Genomic DNA, 25,444 nt, shown 5'->3' on the forward strand with positions numbered 1-25,444 from the left:
CTTGCTTGGATTTATATTTAACCCAACGCCTTCGCACCACCTTTCCACAACACGTAAATTTTGCTGTAGAAGATCAGAAATAGTGCTCTCAAATTTTCCCCGTACGGCGAAGGCCACATCGTCAGCGTATCCCCAGACACGTGCCCCGGAGCCCCTGAGAGCAGCCATAAGATCATCCACTACAATGGACCACAGGAGGGGTGAAAGAACCGCGAGATGAAGAGTGTATCGTCAGCTATGGTGGACTTAATAATCCTATCCCGTAGCGTCAATCCCTCGTTTTTGCAACGACTCATAGATGACATGATATGGGGTGTTGTCAAAAGCTCCCTCTATATCAAGGAAGCAGCCAACTGGCACCTCCCGCACTTCCAGTGAGTTTTCAAGGACCCCCACCAGACTGCAGAGCGAGTACAGTAGACCTTCCCAACTGATAGGTGTACAGAGACTCATGCAAGGGATTGCTTCCCAGTGCATTGTCCCGTATAAATCTATCAATCACTTTTTCTATTGCTTTCAATAAAAAGGAAGTAAGGCTGATTGGACGGAAAAACCTTGGGTAGAAGCTTGGTCGCTTACCCGCCTTCGGAATATACACTGAAGAGCAATACTGAGTCAATAAAATTAAAACAAAGAAAAGTTTAAATTTTTCAGACTTTTTAATTCAAAATATAATTTTCTTTTTTCATATGATTAAAAAATGCTTAATTCTAAACAAAATAGAATTTTTTTTGAAATAGATCTATTATGTAACAAGAAAAAAAAACAAAAACAAAAATTCAATACACTGACTCAGTTTTGCACCATCCATTTTTTACGTGAAATTTTAGTAGCTTGTCCAAAGGCCCTTATTTTTTTTCAGCTCTGCTACACGTTTTGGCATGCTGTTATATAAATTTACAATAACCTCTGGCGAAATTGAGTACCACAGTTCTTCTACTCTTAACCACAACTCATTCTGTCCTCTCAATGGTTCAGGAAGTTTCGCCAACTCTTTTTTCAAGTAATCCCATAAATTTTCGATGGGTTTCATATCCGGGCTTTGGGGGGGCCACTGCATTACGGCATATTCCTGCTTTTCTAGCCAGTTACGCACGATTTTGGCAGTGTGTTCAGGGTCATTATCGTGTTGAAAAATTACCTCTTTGGCGTTTCTCATCATCGTGTCCACGGCAACTGGTAGTTGGTCTTGTATCATGCTCAAATAATTTTCTTTGCGCATGATACCTTCTATACGCACTATCGGTCCGACACTGTTTGTGGTAATACAGCCCCAAACCATGATTGAACCACCACCATGTTTCATTGTTTGAATCACATGTGCACTTGAATTGGGTTTAGAGGATTTGCTCGGTTGATTTTGGTTTCATCTGACCAGATAAATTTTTAGACCACTTTGAAATATTGGCCTCAAAATAATTGATTTAACTGCTTCCAGTCATATGGTGTCCACTATTTATATTTTTCAGCAAAATCTTTTCGCATTTGAATATTTTTGGAAGCTAAAAACGGTTTTTTTTTTTTTACTAAGCTCTGCGAATAGTCTATACACTTACTGGATTCACTAAATGCGAAATAGCTTCTTTCGCGCTTCGAAGCTCATTATTACCGAATAAACGACTTATTCTACGAGCTTCTTTTTCATTAATTTTTGGGGGTCTTCCCCCTTTACTTAAGGCTCACTTGTAATATACAAGCTATTTCCCGACTAGATAAGCCCTCATCCCCTTTTTCTAATATTTTTTCTTTAATATTTTTATTAATTGCCTTCATTATAAAAAAAAAACTAATCTTTTCATTCAGAAAAAAATTTAAAATGACATGATTTAGCCAAAGACAATTATTTAGAATAAAAAGTGCAGTAAATATAATTTTTTTTTTTTTGCTTCGCGTCATTTAGGCGCCTTTCTTTACTTCTTGTTATTGGGTGCAAAACTGAGTCAGTGTATTGAATTTTTGTTTTTGTTTTTTTTTCTTGTTACATAACGGATCTTTTTCAAAAAAAATTCTATTTTGTTTAGAATTAAGCACTTTTTAATTATATGAAAAAAAGAAATTATATTTTGAATTAAAAAGTGTAAAAAATTTAAACTTTTGTTTGTTTTAATTTTATTGACTCAGTAATTGCTCTTCAGTGTACGTCACTTTAGCCACCCTCCATGCCTGAGGGATGTAACCCTAAGCATAGCTGGCACGAAAAATTTCCAACAGTGCTCTAGCGATATGTTTGAAACCCCTCTGCAAAAATGCAGGATATATCCCGTCATCACCTGGAGATTTGAAGGGCCTGAAAGAGAAAACAGCTCATCTAATCCCGCCCATCGTGAAGACCAGACGGGATCGTTGGCAGTCATCTCTCCTAGGTCCGAATGCCCTCGGTTCAATGACCGCATTTGAGTGATTCCGAAGAATCTCTAAGGAAAGTGCGCTGACCCTATAAGCTCCAACGTCTCCATTCCGTTCTCTGCCATGGAGCCATTAGGCCGTTCCATTAGGCCCAACCCGCTAGCATACTTTTTGGAAAGCACCCTGTGAAGACGCGCACTGCTGGAGAGTTCGTCAATGCTCTTGCTGAACGACCTCCACGAAATTCTTTTGGCTTTCCTAATTTCTTTATTGTATTTCGTGAGTGAGTTTTTATACTCTACCCACGAGCCCGAGTCTTTAGTCTAAGCCTTGAAAGCTCTTCATTCCACCACGGGCACTTCCTATTGCTCCGCCTCGGCTTAGCACGGCAGCTCTCATGGTAGGCACTAGTAATAGCCGCCGTCAGAACCTCGCTGGCCAGTTCGATATCCATCACCGTTCTGACAGAAGCAGGAAAAGATCCAATCCCATCCATGAAGAGTGTTTCGAATTGACCCGGGGCACCCGATACATTTCTTCTGCCAGGCCCCCGGAGACCATGATATCAAACCTATTCTGCCTATAATCGGATATGGATGTCTCATTTGAGACATGCCATCCACTAACCCTACTGCCGATAAACTCAGTGCAAAGGGTGATGTCAAGGAGGTCTTCCCTAATTGTATTTATAAATGTCGGCCTATTGCCCTAATTCATAACCATTAATTTATTGCTATATATATATTCAAGTAGGCACTCACCCCTTTTGTTTTTATTACTGCTTCCCCAGACGGTGTAGTGGGCATTGGCATCTCTTCCTATTATCAGTTGGAAGTTCCTCCTTCCACAAAAGTCCACTAAATCTTTCAGTTGTTCGTCTGGGTGGGCACAGTCTCCCGGGAGGTAGGATGAGCACAAAATAAACTCTGTCCAACCCCAGGAAGACTTCACCATCACCAATGCAGCTACCTGATACTTAGAACAGTATTCTGGAATGGGAAAATACGGCTTCCCAATGGGCTTGGGTCCTTTTGGTTCACCCGGGACGCTTGTCTGAAGTGCTCGTCTCTGTCGCAGTGGGCCTTGGTTTTTTATTTCGTCTTTCCCTGCCGCCTGCACCTTGAGAGGATTTCCTTCCTTTAACCCGAACGGTAACACGGAAGAAGTTCAGGAAAAGTCGGAACTCCGCACTCCGCAGATCTTCCAATCCGGAATCATCCACGGAAAAGGCGATGGAGCAGCCCCCGTCCTTTTCCTTATCCATCCTCAGCACCCCCCAGGAACTCATCTTGAGGGTGGGATTTTGCTTCCCTATCCTGCTTAGGAATTTGTCCCTGGAGAGACTGACGGTTGTCTCGTCCTTTGGCACGTAGGTGACGCAGATATGCTATTTGGGCATGTCGTCGGCATCCAGTACCACGACGTTGCAACCGTCCCAAAGCTTTATCTTCCTGCAGACACTGGTTATCCACTCCCTGGTGTTTTAATTCTTGCATGTTACAGATATCCATCGATCCCTTTGCAATGCTGCATTAAATTGTGGATGAAAATCCACAACTTTGTCTATTTCGTCCATGATGGCTACTTTGATTTTCCCCATCTGGACTTCGGATAGCCTTTCCTCTGAATGCAGTCTATGAGTAATGGCCACCTTGACCTGTGGTACTGCATCCCGATAAGAAGTCATTTTCGGGTTTTGTTGAGGAATTTTCCCCGGGACCTTTCCCTCAACATTGCCCTTCATCGACCTCTTTTTTGAGGGCCCTGCATCAGGGGTGTTGCTTTGTGACCTTTCCCTCTTCTGGGGATGGTCGGCCACAACACCCGATCCGCAGGCCCTCAGCTTTTCTAGCCTTTCCTTCTCATATCTGCGAGCTTCCTCTGGGGACATGCCATCCCTGATATAAGCTGCCATACGCCGCTGGGATGCACCAGAGAAGTATTGTTTTTTTCACCTGATGTCCAACCTTTTTAGGTCCTCCTCAGTTTGTTGGATAATAGGTCCAAGAGAATCCTGATTATCCGTCTTCATCGGAGGGGCCGCCTTTTCCTCTACTGGCGTGAGAAGGAGTTCCTCCTCTGCGTCAGTCGAGAGAAGCTCTGGTTCCGCAGACCCTTGAGCACTAACTGTGTTTGTATTAATGTTGTGCTTAGTATTATTGTTGTTGTTGTAATTGTCACTGTTGTTATTTTTGTTGTTGTTGCAGTTGTTGTATTTGTCACAGTTGTTGTTCTTCTTGTTGCTGTTGTTTTTGTTATTGTTTCCATTCTCCATTTTGTTCCCACGAGTAGCGCGGGAAAGTATAGTCACCCATGGCAGAACCTGGCATACCATGGAAAGCTTGTTTAAACTGGAGGGCGTCTGGTATCCAGAGTCCACATACTAACGACTAAGCTCCCCCTTAGTCATGCAACCATCGGCACATGCTGTTCCACCTTGACTTGGGACGCCTGTCGTCAGCTGACGTATAGATATAGGGCTGAAACTCACAAAGCAAGAGGTTAGCCGCGAGACATAACCACGACACAAATGTAACTTTGATCTTTTCAATCACCCCTTTTTCCTTCGCCATTACCGAGGCCCACCACTAGAAGGTGACACTGCGGTTTTGGGCCCCAATGGTAGCATTTAAGTCATTTAGTTAGTTGACGTAGCCAGTGCGACTGATGATTTCCAGTGTCACAACCACAAATACTTGAAATGTTCAACACCAAGCACATAACGATTGGCTGAACTTGTTGTGAACATAGTCAATCTTAACTTCTGTAAAACGACAGTTAAACTTACCATTTATCTTTAGCGAGTTTTTCCAATTTTTGCTTTCCATACACTAAAACTTGATTTTTGCACATGTTATTAAAGTTAATTATTTTGAATGTGATGTTTTTAAAAATTAAAACTCAGAAAATATGCAATCATCGTTTTGACTCGAATTTTTTCTTATGACTTTTTTTATATACTTTAAAACTGATATAGTAATTGTAAACTATAATATATATGGATTTAATTAACTGCTTTGGAACCTTTGTTATGATTTTTTGTTTGCTATATAAAACATCGTAAATGAGTTTAAATATCTTAATAATCTACATATTTCAAAATAAAATAGATTCGAAGTTTGAATTCAATTTGAACAATAGCAAAGATTAACATAAACCAAAAATAGAAAATCATATTCCATTTATATTTGTATAAAAGCATGTTATGGAAGAGACGTATACGTACTCGTGAAAGAAATATTATATAGGGCGTTATACTCACATTCATATGTTTATTAATCATAAAAATGCGAATACGTGAACATACACATGATATCAAATCAAATCCTTGTCAATAAAGATCAAACTTTTATATACCAATTCTTGTTATATGCTATATATATAAAAACTATAATGTAAAGAATATAATAAAGTATAATGATATGTGCATAAAATTTTAAAAGTGTAATTGAAAAATTGAGAATTTTTGGAATTATGAATATACTTGGAAAAGAAAATAATATGTACTTGACGTCATACGTCTTTGAACATCTGTTTGCATAATTTAAGACAAAATGTTGAGCCTTTTTAAGTCCTTATTTTATTAACTTAATTTTCTACAATATTATATTGATATTAAATTGAAATTATTAACATATTACTTTTATATAAAATAAATATAAAAAAAAATTTTGCAAAATTTTAACATACTTTCCAAAATATGTTATCAAATTTTATTCATCAAATTTTCACTGGAATGTAAAGAATGTTCAAAGTTAAAATTTCTGTTATGAAAAAAAAAATTGAAGTTTAATATGATTCTATTCTTCTATAATACAACAAATGTGACTACGCTGGTTTACTCAAGTAGCAATCAATCGAGCCTTAGTTTATGAACTTTAAAATATTGAGTTTTGTAAGAAATATTGCAGCTAGTACTAAAATAGCTTATTTCGAATTCAAAATGTACTAAAATTTTTGAATTTATGAACCTATTATTATTGAGTGCTACAATTTTTGGACATTAGACCAATACATTCATTAGGTATACACTTATTATTTTGAAAACTAGTTCTCGGGGATTAGTGGAATAGCCTGGACTAGGTCAATTTTCTAGCATATTCTGAAAATATTTTTCGTTCAGTACCAATTTTTTGCAAGTGATCGCACCAGAAAGTAATCTTTTCTGAAATTCAGAGCACACGCATTATAGACATAAAAAAAATACATGCATGCATACATTAATTTTTTTTGCAATAAAAAAAAAACAAAAAAATTTGAATCGCAAGAATTTCATAATTTAATTTTTTAACTCTATACTACATTTTCCATTCGTTTCACCTACATCCTCAGAAATTTCAAAAAATAACAAATATATTTTACATGACCACAACATTGCGTTTAAGAATTCTTTATTGTCATCGTCGTCGTCGGTATAAAGTCTTCGTCGACTTTATTTACAAAATATTTTCTTAATCCTTTTTCTAGAATTTATGTACTATGAAGATTATAATGTCGGTTTATGGTGTAGATTAAAACAAAAGGGTTCAACAAAAACTATTATGAATGTTGGAGTGTGTGCGTATAATAAATTTTCTTTCTGTTTTTTTTTTAATTTTTTTTTTTTTTTGCTTTTACGAAATCATATTAAGTTTTTGGGTTTGAAAATGACAAAGGTGGTTTGAAATTTTTTTCATTTACCAAATATTTTTTGTTACTCTGTGAGAAGAAGAGATTTTTATTATCTTATTTTTATACATACGCATACATATATCAAAAATATTTGCTTTCTTCTGTGAGAAAACCTTACCATATTTCTTGTCATACGATTAAATTACAGCTTTAGTAAAATAAATTCCTATTTCATAGTTTCTCGTATTTTATTGTTTTGTTTGTCTATCTTGAATAGTATAAAGTTAAAAAATTCTGGAACTTAATGCAATAATGAAAATAAATACGCAAAATTGTCTTGCGTCGAAAAGTATTTCAAAATAAATTCGGTAACCTCGCAATATCCCTTGACTATATGTTATCTAAACCTAAATTGAACAAATAAAATCGAAAAATATTTCAATCAACTAATCATTTTTAAAATAGAATCATTTAATGCATATACGAGTCACCCATGTAAACACAAGTAAAGCAAAATCTCCACGCGAATGGTGGTTTTATTTTACAATTAATTTCGCATTTGAAAATTCATAAATTTTACTATTCTTTTACGACAAACAAGAGAACTAATTTTGTAGTGCTAACAGCAAATCATGACACAACGATATCCTATATACAAATTTCATTATTTACACATAAATTACTCATGTCAACACAATTACTGTGCAAGAAATGTTCGTTTTTCTACATAAATTTGGTTGTCTGCAATATGTCATAAATAATTTTTGAAAGTTTACTACATGCGTTGTATTGTAAGAGAAAACCGTCATGTCATAAAAGAAATCATTTATGGCTCATTTATAATGTATAGAATTCAAATGCTTTCATTCACTTGTCATGACAAGGAATGTGACTATGCATTAAATTTTTATTTCATTGAACTTTTGCGTATTCCATTGAACTGCTCTGAATGAAAAATGTAAGTGCATTCCTTCATATATTGCAGTTATAAAATATTTAAATATTTCATAAAATTCAATAAATCTTTAAATTTCTACAAACGTACAATATGCAACACTAAAAAATTTGCTTAAAAAGAAAATATTTTGAATCTTATATTGCATTTTTTTCTGCACTCTGTTACTCAGTACGTGAGAAAGTAGTGAGAGAGTGTTATGAAGAATGACATAATTTCCACATTATGTGTCTTCTTTTTTTGCAAAAATCAGAGTAAGAATCTGCAAAATTCAGCCACTTTATTTTAGACGAATGCAAATTAATCGGTTATGTAAAATACAAATGAGAAATCTTAACAAGAAAATGCGAATTCTAATTTGAACAATGACCTAAAAACGAGGTATTATGCAAAATTAAATTCTTACATACTTTGCATCGCTACTCGTTCGGGACAATCATTCACTTTCATTCATAACACTCTTAGTTTCAAATTCTTACTGTTCTCAATCACATAATGTTTCATTATAAACAATAAGGGGTTAAATAATTTGGCTTGTTTATTGTTGGAGTTTTCACAACTTTGGCGATTATTCGCAATTGGCATTGCGCTACAAGTTTTTACTGCAATATTCATTAATTTAGACAAAAATTTTATATGGTTATCACGTCGTGCAAAAATTAAAACTTTCAAAAAAAATTCTATAATTTTCGGGCTGGAAAAAAAGTTTAATCGTCAGATCATGTTAAATAGTAAAAATCCATGTACAAGAAACTATTAGAGATTTTCATATTAACAAACGAAACCATAAAGAATCAAGGATATACGCAAGGATGAAACAAATGTCATGGTAAAAAAACAACTGTAGGTCTTATTTTTTTGTTGCTAGTCTAAAACTTCATATATGTGTCGAGCCAAGACCTCTGTTATTTCCTTTCTTAATATTAATATACCTATTTCGTATGTATATATAATATTTTTTGTTTTAATGATTTAAATATTCAGGTAAACTAATTAATGTTTCCGTTGCGTGAGCCTTTTTTAGTATACAATATAAGTAAATTATAAGATTGTATGTGTGTTATATGTTATCTGACTTACAATATTTTCCTTCTTTCTATTTTTTCAGTTAATATAAAATTATGTTAATCGCCTTAGGATTATTAATTGTTTCTATAGTCTAAAATATCCAAAACATAAGCTTCACCCCTTTTCCTTCCATTCCGTGCTATATTTCTGGTTTAATATGAAGGAGAAAGAAGAATGTGGGTGTATTATGAAAATTTGTTATGAGGGTAAAAACACAAAAAGGAGAAAAATACTTTTTTGTAATTGGTTTGTTAAAGCACCTTAAATTTTTTTTCCTATTTTTTGAAAGTGAAAAAATCAAGGTAAATATTTGGAATATTAAGTATTAAGTGGAAAACAGAAAAATAAGAAGCAAAAAAAGCCAAAGGATTTTTGCTTTTTTTTGGGAATTACAATAATTCATCATTATTCTAGTTATCCGTAATAGGTTTTTCTAAAAAATTCTTTAAAATATTGTACATTATCTTTAGAACCACCTAAGGTAAAACATAATTGTTCGTTATATTACGAATCATGTAAAAAAATTAGAGTTTATAAATGCAAAAGTTTACGACTTAACTAAAGTTATTAAAGTTTTAAACTATTCAAAAATAGAAGAATTATATGATATTTGTCACAACACAAATTGGATCAATTCGAAAAGAAACTGCCTAAATCATGTTATTAACTTGTTTTAAAAACAATAAAACTTTTGTTTCAATTCTGAAATTTTATTCCTCCACTTTAATTCGTAAAATTTAAGGTCTTATTAACTAATGCAAATTTCTTATAAGTCTAGTAAAAGAGTCTTAAACTTACAATCTGATCGAAAGAAGGAGAAACTAATTGGTTTGACGCACATCATCATGTCCACTGAATTATCAGTTTCAAAATCGATTTTTAAATACATACCTTATATTCAAATATATTCGCAATGTACATATTATAGATCAAAACACACTCGAAATCTTTCATTTTGAAAATTTGCGTTCAAGGCTTGAACGCGGGTTGAGCAATAAGCTTGTTGAAATTGAAAATTTACTCCTGTAGAACGCATGTCCAAATTCTTTTCCTCGGGGAGATTCCGCTTCTGACGCTACCTAGGAAGGACATGGTAATAGAAAGAGTTCGGAGCAACTACTTGTGAGTCACAAATTGTGACTACTTTTCTAGTCACAAAGTGGGATCTCACACCATCAGGTGATACCCAGAATGGGTTAAAAACCTACATGGAGAGGCGGCAAGAGTGTTTGAAACAAGAACGAAATTCTCTTTACTAATAGATACATTACACGAGGCCGGACCGACTTCGAGGCGCGAAATTAGTTTTCAGTATCTCCCGCAGTATGGGGCTGTCTTGAGAAGCTCAATGAATTGGGTAGGTGCAACCAGGTCACTTTGTGCCGTGTGTCAAGACAGAAACACAATAATATAGGGACTGACAAGAATCAGGTGAGAATACTCACTGAGGTCTTGTCGGCCCACTGCAGACGTAGGGGACGTCTCAGCAGGCTTGGAAAATTAAGACACTGTGAGCAGATTCTGTGATGAAGATGGAACTCCAGTACACCTTCTGGGAGAGTGTGTTGCTCTCCCTCGCAGGAGGAAGGTAATACTGTGGTCAGGGATCTTTATATGTGGTCGCGGAGTCTTTTACGCCAGTTTTACAAATCTACGAATCTACAATTCCTTAACAAATTCAATAACACTCAAAGAATAACTCCATTCTTAAAACAAAATCTGTTGAAAGCAAATACTTTTCGATTGCTAAAATTCTTTCATAACCTACTTTGATTGTAACGCATTGTTACTTTGCAAAGAATATTTCCTTTAACACTCTAATTTTGGTAAGCACAGAAGCACAATATCAAATCTATTTCGCAAACAAGTATGCACCTTTTTATAAACATTAACATTCATCTTCATGTAAAACGAACTGAAAATTTTAATATTTTCACAAAACATTCTTTTTCAATGGCAAAGATTTAAGGAATTACTGAAAAAAAAAACATCTACTTTTATTACGATATTTCCACTTTTATACCTAGCATATGTCAAAGAACTACTTCACAACGTTCAAATCTTCTTTCATCATCAGGATGCCTTTAACATTGAAATTCATCTTTTTTATTCGTTGTATTCTTTAAAAATTGAAAAAAATATTTACCCTTTGAAAAGCACTACGATAGCACCATATAAAAGCGTTCATTGTTTTCTCCTTTTTTTCAGATTTTTATTCTTTTCTCTATATTTCCGCTTTGTCTTCTTTAAGCCAAAAATTTCATTTCAAAAGATTTAAAAAATAGTTTTTGTATCTTTATCACAGTTAAACTTCTATAGTGTATAGTGAAAGTACAACCAACACAATATTAAATTACGGGGGCAAAATAAGGGAAATAATTTTTTGTGTTCTCTTTTGTTTTTTCAATTTTCTACATTATACTTTTGTTTTTAAGTTTTATTCCAAGTGTGCAATAATTTCGAGCATAGGATTTCCGTGTATAAAATTATCCCCGAGCACACAACGTTTCAGTAAAAGTTTGCCTTAACTTTGCGTAAAACATGTTTTGAACAATATAAAATGTTTAAACTTTTAAAGTTGAAAAAAGTAAGAGACAAAATATAGGAATTTTAATATTGTTCGAACAAAGTATTTCTTACGGCCCACATGGTGGATATAAACGTTTTATCGAGCATCTATAGAGTATGTATATATGTACACATTATATACAAAGAGATTAGAATGCTCACAATTCTATTATTTTAAGTTCATGTGAAAGTTTTACAACAACATTTCGCACATAATTTTCCAAGGGATTTCGTAATATATGGGAATAATTGGATAAATTCATACATCTTTAAAACAGAACCGAACCGAATTTTAGATAATTTTAATAATAAATAAAAGGTGCACTAAAATTCAACAGGAATGAAATTGTTAATTAATTTTCTTTAGAAATCTTCTTTCTAAAAGGCCTTAAAAATAATTTCATCTTTCGCTTTTAAAGGTATTCTATAGGGAAATTCAAAAATCAAATATCAGTTCGATTTTGAACAGCTGTTACCCGTGTTATCGTTTAAATTGCAATAATATTTTCAGTATTATAATATTTCCAAACCTTCAGTAATACTTTCAAATAAAGTTATTAAGCCCGAAATTTTATAAATTTTTCCTATGAGTTTTATTGAAAATATTTTCAAATATTAAAAAGTAATATGAACAATTTATTTCTCAGTATTCAATACAAAATTTTGCATAATTAAGTGTCTAAGTAACGCATAATGATAATAAATGGCAAAAGGTGAGATTTCCGTATACCGTGATATTTTAATTAAAATTTATTGCATTACTCAGCCAACGCAATAAATTTGTGTATAGTTTAATTGATTTTAAAAACTACCTACTTAAATGGTTCTGAATAAAAAGAGGTACAAATAATTAAAGGTAAAACAAAATTTTAAAACTGAATATGATTTAAATGTCATATGGCATAAGTAATTATGCGATTAGGAGTGTTGTCATTTTGAGAGAACAATGCTTGAAATTTCTCAAAACGAACAGAAAATTAACAGATTACAGTAGTTTCAAAATATTTTGGATTATAATTTAAAATAATTTAATCGTATTTTCGAAATCCTAAGTCTACTTGTAGGTGTATGTATTTGTAAGAAAGCAAAATGGTTTTGAAAATGCCCTTTATTTTGAATTTGGTACCAATCTGTTATGACATTTCAGTTTACCAAAATTAATAGATTCAAACCCATGCATAAAGTCACATAATTTTTAATAAATTTCAAGTTCAATTTCGTTATAAAGAGAATTAAGAACTAGTTTTCCCGGACAATAGGAACGCTTAAATGCCCCTACACCATTTTTGAACTGATTTTAAATGCGTATCGAAATTTATTTTTTAATTTTAAATTAACCTGATTTAGTTAAAATTCTAACTTGATTTGTATATAATTCTCTGAAATAAATCTGAACCAAAGAAAAAAAAATAATAAATTGAAAAAACAATGCGAAATTTAAATTTATTCAAGAAAATAAATTGAAAACCACTAAGATACCGAATGATCAAAGACAAAATGGCACCAAAAAAAATTTTTGTTTAACTTCTAATCATAAATTTTCTATTTGTTTGGAAAAAAAAATCACATATTGAAAAACAAAAGGATTACATTTTATCTCGGTCTTTCTATCTCCAAAATGTATATTTCATTTTTTTCCTTTTAATTCCTTTTAAATGGAATTTTAAAACCAAACCAAAAAAAAACAATACTCAATATTTTTGGCATGAAAGTGTATAATAATTTTTACTTACGATATGAGAAAACAACAGACACTTAATATGATTTTTCTGATGCTCTTTGTCTGCAGAATTTAAAAAACTTTTTGAAATCAAACAAATACAAACATTAAATTGAATTACTATTACAAAACTTTTTTTCAGAATTATTTTGAAAAAGAAGATTTTTCTGGATAAGATTGCCGAATTAGAACATAAATAAAGGCCGACCATTTCATTTAAAACATTCCTTTTAGGACGTTTTTACAATCACTTTTCATATAATAAATCATGGTATTGATAGTAAACCGTGGTACTGTGATTGCACTAAATTTTACATATCAGAATTTTCAATAGAAATACACCTTACAATATTTAGAGAAAGACTTCCATTTAGATTTATAATTAGAAATTTTTATAACGAAATTTCCGATTGCTTGCTTGTTCATTTTTTCACTCCGCATATCAGCTTTGACTGTTTCATATTTCAGCAACTGGTTATTATGAAAATTTATCTATTTGGAGTAAGGTTAATCGCCAAGAGTTGAACTATTGCAAAGGGGTTTATTTTACACATTTTTGAAATTACCTACTGCAATATACAGCAAATTATCTAGAAACTTTACATAGCACTATCGCAGTTCAATTCGTTAAGGGAAAACTCCGTACATTCAATAAGTTTGCCAATTTTTTTTCCGTGCTTTCGATTAAATCAAAAATATTAAAGACAAGGTTACACTAACACACACATACCACTTAAATATATACATATATCTGTATTAACTTATCATTTCTTTAAATTTTTCTATAAAATAAAAAATAGGGATTCAATTTATCTATTGAAATTATCAAAAATTGCCTTTACGTATGAAAATATTTTAACACGTTCTTCCAAATAGACGTGATTTATTTTTGATTTCATTTTTATTACTTTCTCTAATAACATATTAAACATTTTATTATACTTAATTTGTCACAAACGAATAGAATTTTCTATAACTTTTTTATTAAATAAATAAAAAATAAATAAATAAAAAATTCATAAGAGAATATTTTTAACTCCTTTAAAATCAACTAAATATTGTGATGCAACAGTGAGGATAAGGCGACGTTAAAAAGTAATATGAATTTATTCAATTTAAATTGGAAAACAACTTAAATTCAAAACAAAATTTTTATAGCATTTAAATCGATTCTAAAAGGCTTTTTTTTATGAACTCACTTTTTATATTTTTATTTTTACTTGATTTCAATTACACCAATGTTATACGTATATAAGAGTGTGAAAGATAATATACAAATTGAGTAAAGGGAAGGGGTGCTTTCCAGAACAAAATTTGCTATGAAGATAATTTAAAAACCAAAAGTTTTTCGTTTGAAAACTCGATGTTTTATAACAAAAAAAAAATTATTCACATATCTTGAATTACGTGTATTTACATTAGAAAATTCCGCTTAAATTCTTCTGATCTAGTCAATTTTGATATTGGTACACGTTGATAGATTTAAAATAAATTTTATACAATTGTAATGGGAAATGCAAAAATTTGATTTCATACTAAAATTTTGCCTTTTCTAATCAACTTTCTCCTTAAACTCCGTGAAAATATGAGTACGAAATATTTAAGACTGTATAACTATATTTATATCTATAAGCCTTAATATAGGTATATTTATATCTCGAATCATAAAATTCCAAACTTGCAATTGTGATTTAAAATTTAAAGACGCCCTTAAATTCAATGAACGGCATTTAAACTGCATTTAAAAAGCAAATTTATTTCTAAATTTAGAAAATATACCATCAAACATTATGAATTCAACAGAATTTCTTCTTCTTCTATTCTTTTGCATACCTTAAAAGTTTGATATTTTTTGGCAAATTGTTCTCACAACTATAAAATTACGCAAATTTCAGCTAATTCAATTACATTTAAAACTTCGCGGAAAATAATTTAATTAAATTTACCATTTCATTTTCCTAATAATTCAAATTTATAGAAAACAGAATTCGTTCAGTAGGGAACGAATGCCTTGTAATTTTGCCTAAATTTCTAAAATCTAAATTTATTTATTTATTTAGTTTTTCCTTTAAGTCAAATAATAACAACTTTGAGTCTATCAAATAATTATTCAAACAAAAATATTTTCTATTGTTATTGCCAACAAAATATTTAAGTCTCAAAAGTAATTACAACTGGAAAGAAAATATAAGTTAAAAATAAAACTTAAATTCCTATAGGAGTCTTAATGTCTACAAATAGTCATACAAAATATATAGAGACAAATAAATTCTTGTGGCGTAGGTGAAGACTTTTTTATTTTAGTAAATTTTAATACCACAAAGAAAACAATATGAACGATATGATACTCAAATAAAAGATTTTATTCTTTTCAGTCGATGAAAATAATTTATTGTACATGATTATATACGACTTATGAGTATTATTCTCGGAATTTAATACACATACACACATATATAGCAAACATACGTATGTAGTTTAAAAGAGCAATCAAAATTTTAATTAGAACAACCTTTTAGGGGTCATCCATTCGACAATATACATAAGTTAGTCGACTTTCAATTGAAAAGTATAGAAAATATCATATTATCCGCATTTCTAACGGTATGCCAACAAGTTGATGTCTAGATTTACATATATCATGAATATATGTATTGATAATACTGATGAAGTCGTGCAAATGAAGCTATTTATATAAATACTAACACATTTTATTAATTTTATAAGAGCATCGGGTAGTGAATTTCAAATAGATTTCAGCTTTTTAGGATATGAATAGAATTGAAAACTTACATATATTATTTTAATAAGAAAGTACCATCAAACAGTATAACGATAACCCTTAAAAACTCTATTAAGTAACGAGGTATTTTTACAACTAAATCTGGCTCTGTAAGGTAGATGACATTTTTATTGAGTTATTCACACAAAAAATTAATATTTGAAATGAATTCTGAAAAATTCTACTTAAAATCGCTTTTGCCCTATGGCTGCATGAGATAGATTTGCAGATGTAAAATTACGAGACCTTTCGAGTTGGGTTAAGGGTTTTTATGTGGAAAAATAAATATCTAGATAACAAATTTTAACATATTGTGGCAGTGCCAGGTCAAAAATATTGTTGTTTAAAAAAAAATTTAAGGCAAAATTAATAATTTCATTAGTGAAATGGGTTCACTTACAGACTTCTATTATCCTCTAGACTTAACATTAAAAAAATATTAATATACGTGTGAATTGCCATGCAGAGCGTTTGATAGCTAACTATTGATTAATTGCTCCTTTATTATTTTATGATTTAGCATGCGGGTAAAGAAAAATTACCCAACTTAATTGTATGTGTTTGTGGTCTTGCACGAGAACTCTCTTAATTATTTCTGTTTTCATTTATAAATATTGTTATAGGAAATACCTTTTACACACATATTCTATTACATTACAGTTAATTCTCAATTTACATAACTACATACTTGAAGATACTCAATTGTAATAAAATTAAGTAAATCAACGATTATTTTCACAACAGCCTACGATAATCGTTTTCAAGATTGATATATAAAGCAAAAATTTCGAATAAAAATTCATTCATTAAAGAATCTTGAATATTGTCGAGTGTTCCTATAATTCACAGGTAATTTTTATAAAATTGCAAATAATATACTTACATAAATATGTTAATTAACTACACACACTTGTATTAATTTTAAATAAATACCCTTTTTTTCAGATAATATTGTAATGGGTGAATTAATTTTCCATTTAGATAATTCGGTTATAAATTATATTTTTTTTATATGAATATAACAGAATCATAAGTAGAAAATTCAAATTTGAAATTTCTTTCAATTGAGATGACTTTTACCTTATTTTCATATACACATTTAATCTTGAATAGAATGTCCTTGATATATCATATTTTATAATATTAAAAAAAAATTATTATAATATCTACACATTATTATATAATTTCTCTTCACATACCTATAGTACATATTCATGTATAACATTATCCTCATTCTGTAATATTTACAATATCATTTACAAAATATTTAATACGTTTTGTTTACGTATGTTTCATACGTCAATTTAAATCAAAATATTAAAATAAAATAAGAAAAAAAAAAATAGGTTGAAACTGTTAAGAAGGATGAAAATTTTCTTCGATATTTTTCACATTTAAATATAAACGTCATAAATATTTTTTTTGTTTTTGTGTGTCTATTTTCATATTTTATACATACATTCTGCCATACCTACATACATACATGTTCACTCATATGAATTAATTTTTAATACTAATGTTCTGTGATCCTGACAAGTAAAAATTTCAAATTTCTTTTGTTTTTTATCACATAACAAACTAAAGAATTAAAGGTTGAAAAAATATAACAAAGTATAATAGAAAAAGGCTGTGTTCTCTCTCCTTTTCTTCCACACATACTTATAAACAAACAGAATAAATTTGTCTATGATGATTTTTTTGTTCCATAAAATTTATAAATTTACACGTAAATTTATTTGAAATAAATTAGCAAAAAATTTTTTTAAAGAAGACATCAACTATTAAAATTTCCATTTATATTATAATTTACCATAACTTACCAATTAAAATCGAGATAGAAATTTTAATAATATATGAGGCAAACCCAATTTCGAAAGGTTATAGCCATTGTTGAACTTATTAATTGTTTATCAGTTGTACTTTCTTCGTGTCTACGCAATGCAGTCTTAAAACTGAACAACAAAGAACCTTTTAACAAGTATTCAAATACATTTACTTTCCTTTTGCAAATCCAATGTAATATTATGGAAGGCAACTAAATAATCTTAAATCGTATCCTGCAAAATATTATTACATATTGATGTTGATTTTCATTGTAGTAGGGATCAGGTAATTAATTGTATGTAAGTAATTTTTTCTCTTCAAAAATATAAATCACAGAAAAAAATTTTAAAGTGGATTATAAAGGATAAATTAACAGAAAGAAAATCATACTTACCTGGCGTAGAGGTTATCCGTGATCAACAAGGCGGATCCTCCGAGGTGAGGTCCTGTCATTGCACTTCGATGGGATTGACCCTCGCGATTATTCCTAATGCGAATAACTCGTACGTGTAATTTTTGGTAGCCGGGAATGGCGTTCGCGCCGTCCCGATATAAACATTTCAAAAAATTATCGGCCCTAGGAGATTTTTATAATCAATTATCATTGTGTTTTTTTATAATCTCCTTAAACTGAGAAACTTTTAAAAATACTGCCAAATATCATGTATTATCAGGAAGTCCCATGAATTGCACTTCATTTCTAACTAAAATACGTTTTGAATTTAAACACACAACACTCTTAAGATTCTTATGATGATTTTTCTTTAGAGAGTAAAGAAACTATTTTACTTTCTATTTTATTCTCATATCAAACTATTGCACCAGATTTGTTTTCCTTTTGACAATCAAAATGTCGAGACATTTGTAATCTGTGTTTAAGGATCTAAAAAAACTATTTTTGAAAATTTATGTTATTGCAATTTACGAATGTAGTGCTTGGTGCTAATTTAATTTATCTACATTTGTCATAATTATTAAGTATTTTACAATGTTTTATTTTTCAAGACAGCAATAAGCATTGATATTTAAAATCGCAAACGAGATTTGAAAACTACGAAGGTATATCCCTATTGCAATTCAAACCTAATATAATTTTTACTTTAAGGACCCTTAACTACTACGTCACATTCACATTCGAAGTTCCCTGCTTCATTTGATATTTATTCCCTTTTATCAACACTTTGAACACAATAACGAATTTGTATAGGAATATGGAGTCATTTGTGCACTTTAAGTTTTTGATTATGTTTTACAAGAGTTTGCAGTGATAATGCATAATTTATTAAAGCAATATAAATGTAAATTCTAGTATTATGCGAATGTATAAAATAAAATTGTAAAAGTAATCTTCAAAAACAAAATTTTCTGTAATATTTTACTTAAAATCATCCATTTGATTTTATTATTATACGAAATTACTAATTTAATATTTTTTACCTGGAAAATAAGACCCAAGTTTTATTTCAATATTTGCATTTAAATCGTAAAATAATGCATTTTCAAGTGCCTTAAATTTAAAGCAGTTTCCTTTTCTTAAATTCTCTTGCTTTTAAATGTAAAAACCTCTAACATACATACATACATACGTGCAACCACAAGTAGGTATAATCCACAGAACAATCCTTATTTCTACTAAATTCTATGAAAACACTCACACTTCCATATACATATTTTTTGTTTATAGCTGAGTTAAAGTACGTGTATGTACCTCTCTAGTAGAAGAAAAAATCGAAAAATTTCTTCACGAGCAAAAAGGATATTTTTTTAAAGGAGAAAGATAAAATGGATAAAGGACGAAAGTGAATAAAGGAACTTTTTAAATATTTTGTTTCAACATTATAAATCACAGAACATTATTCGAAAGAATTTTATAAAGGTTCAATTAGCAGTGCAAAAATCATACTTACCTGGCGTAGAGGTTTTCCGTGATCAACAAGGCGGATCCTCCGAGGTGAGGTCCTGTCATTGCACTTGGACGGGATTGACCCTCGCGATTATTCCTAATGCGAATAACTCGTACGTGTAATTTTTGGTAGCCGGGAATGGCGTTCGCGCCGTCCCGAAATAAATATTTTCAAATACATGCTTCCCAGCTGAATTTGATAACAAAATACAGCAGGGTTTAAAACATTTTGTTGACGAAAGTATAATGAATAAGTGATCTCATTTTTACACTTACGCTGCATTTTAATGTCCCCATCAGTGTTCGTTCCCGTTGTTACACCTTTGTGCAAAAAATTACACCTTTTAAAATTTTGTGCACCTTTTTTTTTGCACTTTTTATACCCTGCACTTCGTGAATTTTGCAAAGATGTGTCCAATTTATCTATCAAATTTTGCAAAGATGTGTCCAATTACATTTCACATATGTTCTGAAAATTTTAATGGAATGGCTGGAGTGTTTCGGGTGTTTTGAGAAGAATATATAATCTATGACTTTGTAACAATTTTAATAACTTAATTTGTAATAATTTTATACCCGTTTTCTGTTAGACGTGTGACAAGACAAAATAGAATGCTCTTCAAAAGTTTTTAAGTTTTCTGAGCAAAGTCAGATTTTTGAAATAAATAAAGTAAATGTAAAAAAATAAAGTAACATCGCATGTCATCATACGTCTCACAGAAAGTTGGTGATAATCTTTGAATAATTTTTTGAAAATAAAAGTTTTGATGAAAATGATTGTATTATTTTTTCTTGCAAAAATTTAAAATAAAGAAAAATATTAATATTTTATTTAGCTCAGCTTAATTTTACAAAGTTATTGCAAAAGTAAAATTTTGCCCTTTTTTTTGGAAATTGCATTTGTTTTGCACTTTCTGAAACTTCCCAACGGGAACACTGAATCCCATATATTGAACTACGTTAGTAATTTCTATAATATGCTGATTGCTGCTTATTGCACGTTTTTTGTGTTTGCTAAGGTATTCATCAACAGTTTTAAAATAACTTAAGCAAAGAATTGTTCCTCTCAGGTATTGAAAGATGTTGAGTTACAAAAGTCATAACATTGTAGTATAAACGGTCATCTTACTAACATAATAATCTATAAATTCACAAATCATGTAGATTGAATTTGGAATGTACGTTTAACTCAATTCGGATGATTCTTCAGTTTAAACCTTTGCCACATAAGATTGACAGAACGTCGTGCGAATTAAAAACTTATGAAGGACAAATAAGGAAACTCTTTTAGGACTTTAAACAAAACTAAACATGAATTAGACTTGTCTTAATTTATGCAAATCCATATAAAACGTGTGAAACTATAAAGAAATTATCACTTTTAACTAGCCTAAAAAAATAAATAATATTCTACATAATTTAAATCTGATTATTTTTTATATTCTAACGTACATGTCTAAAAATTATGAATCTTTTTGTATATATACAAATTTCCCCTATAAAGAATTGCTTTTAATAGTTCATATAATATGCACTGTAACTAAATTATGTATAACACGATTTTACTGAGGGTAAATGAGCCTAGAAAACACACATCGACAAAAGGAGTTTCATTTGCTATTGCAAGAAAATGCCATTATCAGTTTAAAACTAGAAAAAGGATATTTTTTCTATAAATAATATACGTATAAGAGAAAAATAGTGGAAAGGATCTTTTAATATTTTCGTTTTAAAATTGTAAATCACAGATGTTTTCAACAAAAATATTTATAAAAGGTAAATTAACATTGAAAAAATCATACTTACCTGGCGTAGAGGTTTTCCGTGATCAACAAGGCGGATCCTCCGAGGTGAGGTCCTGTCATTGCACTTGGACGGGATTGACCCTCGCGATTATTCCTAATGCGAATAACTCGTACGTGTAATTTTTGGTAGCCGGGAATGGCGTTCGCGCCGTCCCGATATAAATATTTCAAAAAAAAAAACATTGCTTAATTTTGTAAGAAATTGTTTTCTGAAGTCTGAAAGAAGAAATTAATGCGGACAAAATAAAGCAGACTTTGTTAATTTTCAAACAACGATTAAAGATAGCTGATCGAATAATTACAAATCTTGTAAATATGAAATGACAACTCCAGGTTACATACATAATACATAAAAAGATAAATTTACTTTGAAATATAATTAAGTATGGGAACAGCGGTCTGGTCTTAATATATATGTATATTATTTATTATCATTTGTGTGAGTAAATGTACTGAAAAAATCATAATAAAATTTGTAAGTGGAACTTAATTCGTACGAAAATTTTTTAAAAATATTTTTCTGAAAATTGAAGATGAAAAGAAAATAAAATAAAATTTAAATAAATAAAAATAAATGGAAATTTGTATAGGCGGAAAAAAAACTGTAAACCTAATGAATCCTGACTGTGTAATACAAAATTGTATTGAACTGATTCAAATTAAATATTGAAAGAATGAATAAATTTTATACATAGGTAAATATTGAAAGTAACGAATATTAAATCAATTTTATTATCATCGTTTTTTATATTGATTATTTTTATACAAAATATTTATTTAGTAGTTATTTTTGATTACTTGCTAACAATAAATGTAAATACAAATTGAATAACGAATTTGTTATCAAAAAAAGGATAAACAAAAAAATAATGGGAATGATATTTTTAAAAGCCCTCATTGTCGTTTCAATTACTCGTATTTGAAATACATGATTTTATTAAATTTTATTCTTCAATGATTTTTTAAATTTATGTAGTGCCGAATGTTAAGCGGCAATTAGCTTATCAACCGAAACCTTTCTTCCGTGCTTAAAACATCATGAATTGCTAATTTATCACCTATTACACTTAAAATTTGAAATACATATTCAAAAATGTTACAGCATGCCCAATATTTGGTTTTGATTGAATTTATTAGAGAATAGCTTTCCAAAAGTACATGTTTTTTTATAAAATTGATCAACCAATTACGTTATACGTCTATGAATATTTTTATTACTATTTAAAAGGAACCCGGTTAATATATTAACATTTCTCGATCAGAATATTTTTACCCCTGTTTTCAATTTAAATTTCGGCCTATACAATAATAATCTACATATATTATTCTAACTAAAATTAACCAAAAGGACTAAAAAGGACTAAAAACGATTAATTATTTGAATTATATTTGTATGTATACATATATACCGATACGATCGTTAAATAAAAAAGTATTATAGACCATACTGGTGTATAATTTCATTTATTTCTAATACACAACCTTATATACATATACATGCTTATATCATACTAATAATAAAAGTGTATATATGTATATGTCTTATATTATTATACGATAGAGATAGGTAGATAGATTTAGAATAAATTGAAATCACAATATTATTTTTTACCGTAATTAAGATTACATTCAAATTATATGCATCCTTTTTGTTAACAATAAGCTTCTGTACTCAATATTTGAATAATATTATAGATAAAAAATACTATGGAATAACTATTGCCTCTATTATAAGTTTCTGATAATAAGGTTTGAAATCTTAAATATGTGTATATGTATACGAATACCCGTATAAGGTAAATTTAATTATTTAACAAATTTTTAAGAGTATTTCATTAAATGACAATACATTTAAAAGCAATTAAACTAATTGAGCATTATATTCCATATTTATTTACAGGAATATAGGTAGATAAAGACTATTATTACATAGTATGTACATATTATATACTATAACATATTTAAATACAGTCGAAAATGTACATCTAAATTTAGATGCTCAAATATAGTAACAATTTTCAATTTTCTCTATTAAGATATTTTCTAAGAATCTAAGGGTTTCCTATATTGTTTGTAAATTTGTAACTTTTATAAAATAATATATAAAAATCATTATAGTATTTCTAAAATATACTGATAATTTTATTGACATTTAATTTTGTAAATGGTTTTATAAAGCAGTCAAACTTTAATATGAAAAAAGTTAAATTTATAGGGCACAAAGGTATACTCCACGCATTGCTTTCGAGTGTGACCATCATATACTTAGACGCCATGAATTCAAGTATACACATTTGCAAAGAAATTAATTTCAACCTCTATATTAATTTACTTGAAACAAAAGACTTTTCGAATAAGAAAGTTTTCACTAATAACGAAAAGAACTTATTCTCAGGGCCCATAATAACTAAATTTAATTTTTAGAAGTAAATAGTGTTAACAATTTTTCTGTGTACTTGTCAAAAGTTACCAGTTTAAATAGTTCTCTAACTTGAAACTTAGTCCGTTGGCTTACCTTTTATAATTTTTAAACCAATATATTGGCAGTATCGCCGATAAGCCAGGCTAGACAGGAATTGTTCTTTTATCCAACGTGTCGCAGTTGCCGGGATTCGTTTAAAAAGTAACTCAGAGCCAGATGGACCGACGGGCTGAACGAGGTATTGAAAATCAAGGTCAGGGATTTTAAAAAATTCCGCAAAGAACCAAGTGGCTCAGATGGACAACCTGCAATTAGGCATTCGATCACGATTTGTTGATAACGGACTGATGGTTCCAGAAAATAGCCCATTTTGGTTGATAATGACCAAAATTTGGTCATTAGTTAGTTAAAACTATGTTGTTGAATTTATACATAATTAGTGAAATTTTGTATATAAGGTGCAGTTAAAACTCCCTAACCAGTTTCTTTCCAATTATCATTTCCATTCCTTTTGCAATAACATCAAATTTTTCGATCTCCTAAAGCCTTTTGTAAATTAAATTTTTGATTATAGTACTTAATGTAAAAATGTAATACCATTTATTATACACTTGCATTTAAACACACATACATATAAACAATAATTTATCCTTAAATAAAAATAATCAATTTGCAACACACACACAGAAAATTATTCGGTATATAATTTATATTTTTAATTAAAAAACTTTGCAAATGAAACTTAAGTGGTATTTCAATTTTCAATTCAAAATATTGTAATAATAACATTAACAGAGCAATATCAATAATTAATTTTATTAATAACTATTCATTACCTACATATATACGAGTATATGTACATAATAAATTAAAATAAGGTTGTCTGTTTTGATTGCGGTTTCCATGGTTAAATATTTTAGTATTCAGTTAAATAATTTCAATATTCATAAATATAATAATTTAATAAATATAATTAACGTATGCAAAAATCTTTGAAGAGAATTATTAATGAAATTTTAAATTAAAAAATTAATTGTAAAGGAAATATACGATACTTATACCAGAATTATGATTTTATTGAAAAATTGAAGTGCATATTAAAAAGCATATTCTATGGTATAACAGAAAGTATGATTAACAAAATATTTTTCGACATTCAGTCATTTGGAGAAAATAAAGAATTGACGAAAATTACCAACCACCTTTATCAAATTATTTTTTATATAACAAACTTGCTAGATTTTAAGCGACAGCAAAACTTAACACAATAAAAATTGCTTTGTGTTGCTGCTAAAGAATCCAGCGATCGTTAACAAAACTGTACCAATTTCTTCTGTATGAATCTTTGTCAAAATTCCGGCTCATGTTACCATCTGGTTCATAATTTTAAAAAACATCATATTAATGTGATATTTCTAAAATGTCGACAATTTTTCTCTT

At 29.8% G+C, this 25,444-nt stretch overlaps 3 non-coding genes across 3 annotated transcripts; all 3 read left to right on the forward strand.

The window, feature by feature from the left end:
- Positions 1-18,260: 18,260 nt before the first annotated feature.
- On the forward strand, positions 18,261-18,425 carry LOC129612121 (U1 spliceosomal RNA). The gene has a single exon (XR_008697207.1). It is a non-coding gene; the product is annotated as a U1 spliceosomal RNA (small nuclear RNA).
- A 1,348-nt stretch (positions 18,426-19,773) lies between these two features.
- Positions 19,774-19,938, forward strand: LOC129612120 (U1 spliceosomal RNA). The gene has a single exon (XR_008697206.1). It is a non-coding gene; the product is annotated as a U1 spliceosomal RNA (small nuclear RNA).
- Positions 19,939-21,575: 1,637 nt separating this feature from the next.
- On the forward strand, positions 21,576-21,740 carry LOC129612119 (U1 spliceosomal RNA). The gene has a single exon (XR_008697205.1). It is a non-coding gene; the product is annotated as a U1 spliceosomal RNA (small nuclear RNA).
- The last annotated feature ends 3,704 nt before the right edge of the window (positions 21,741-25,444 follow it).

The sequence above is a fragment of the Condylostylus longicornis genome, unplaced genomic scaffold, assembly GCF_029603195.1.
Source record: "Condylostylus longicornis isolate FDR11 unplaced genomic scaffold, ASM2960319v2 ptg000055l, whole genome shotgun sequence".
Lineage (NCBI taxonomy): Eukaryota > Metazoa > Arthropoda > Insecta > Diptera > Dolichopodidae > Condylostylus > Condylostylus longicornis.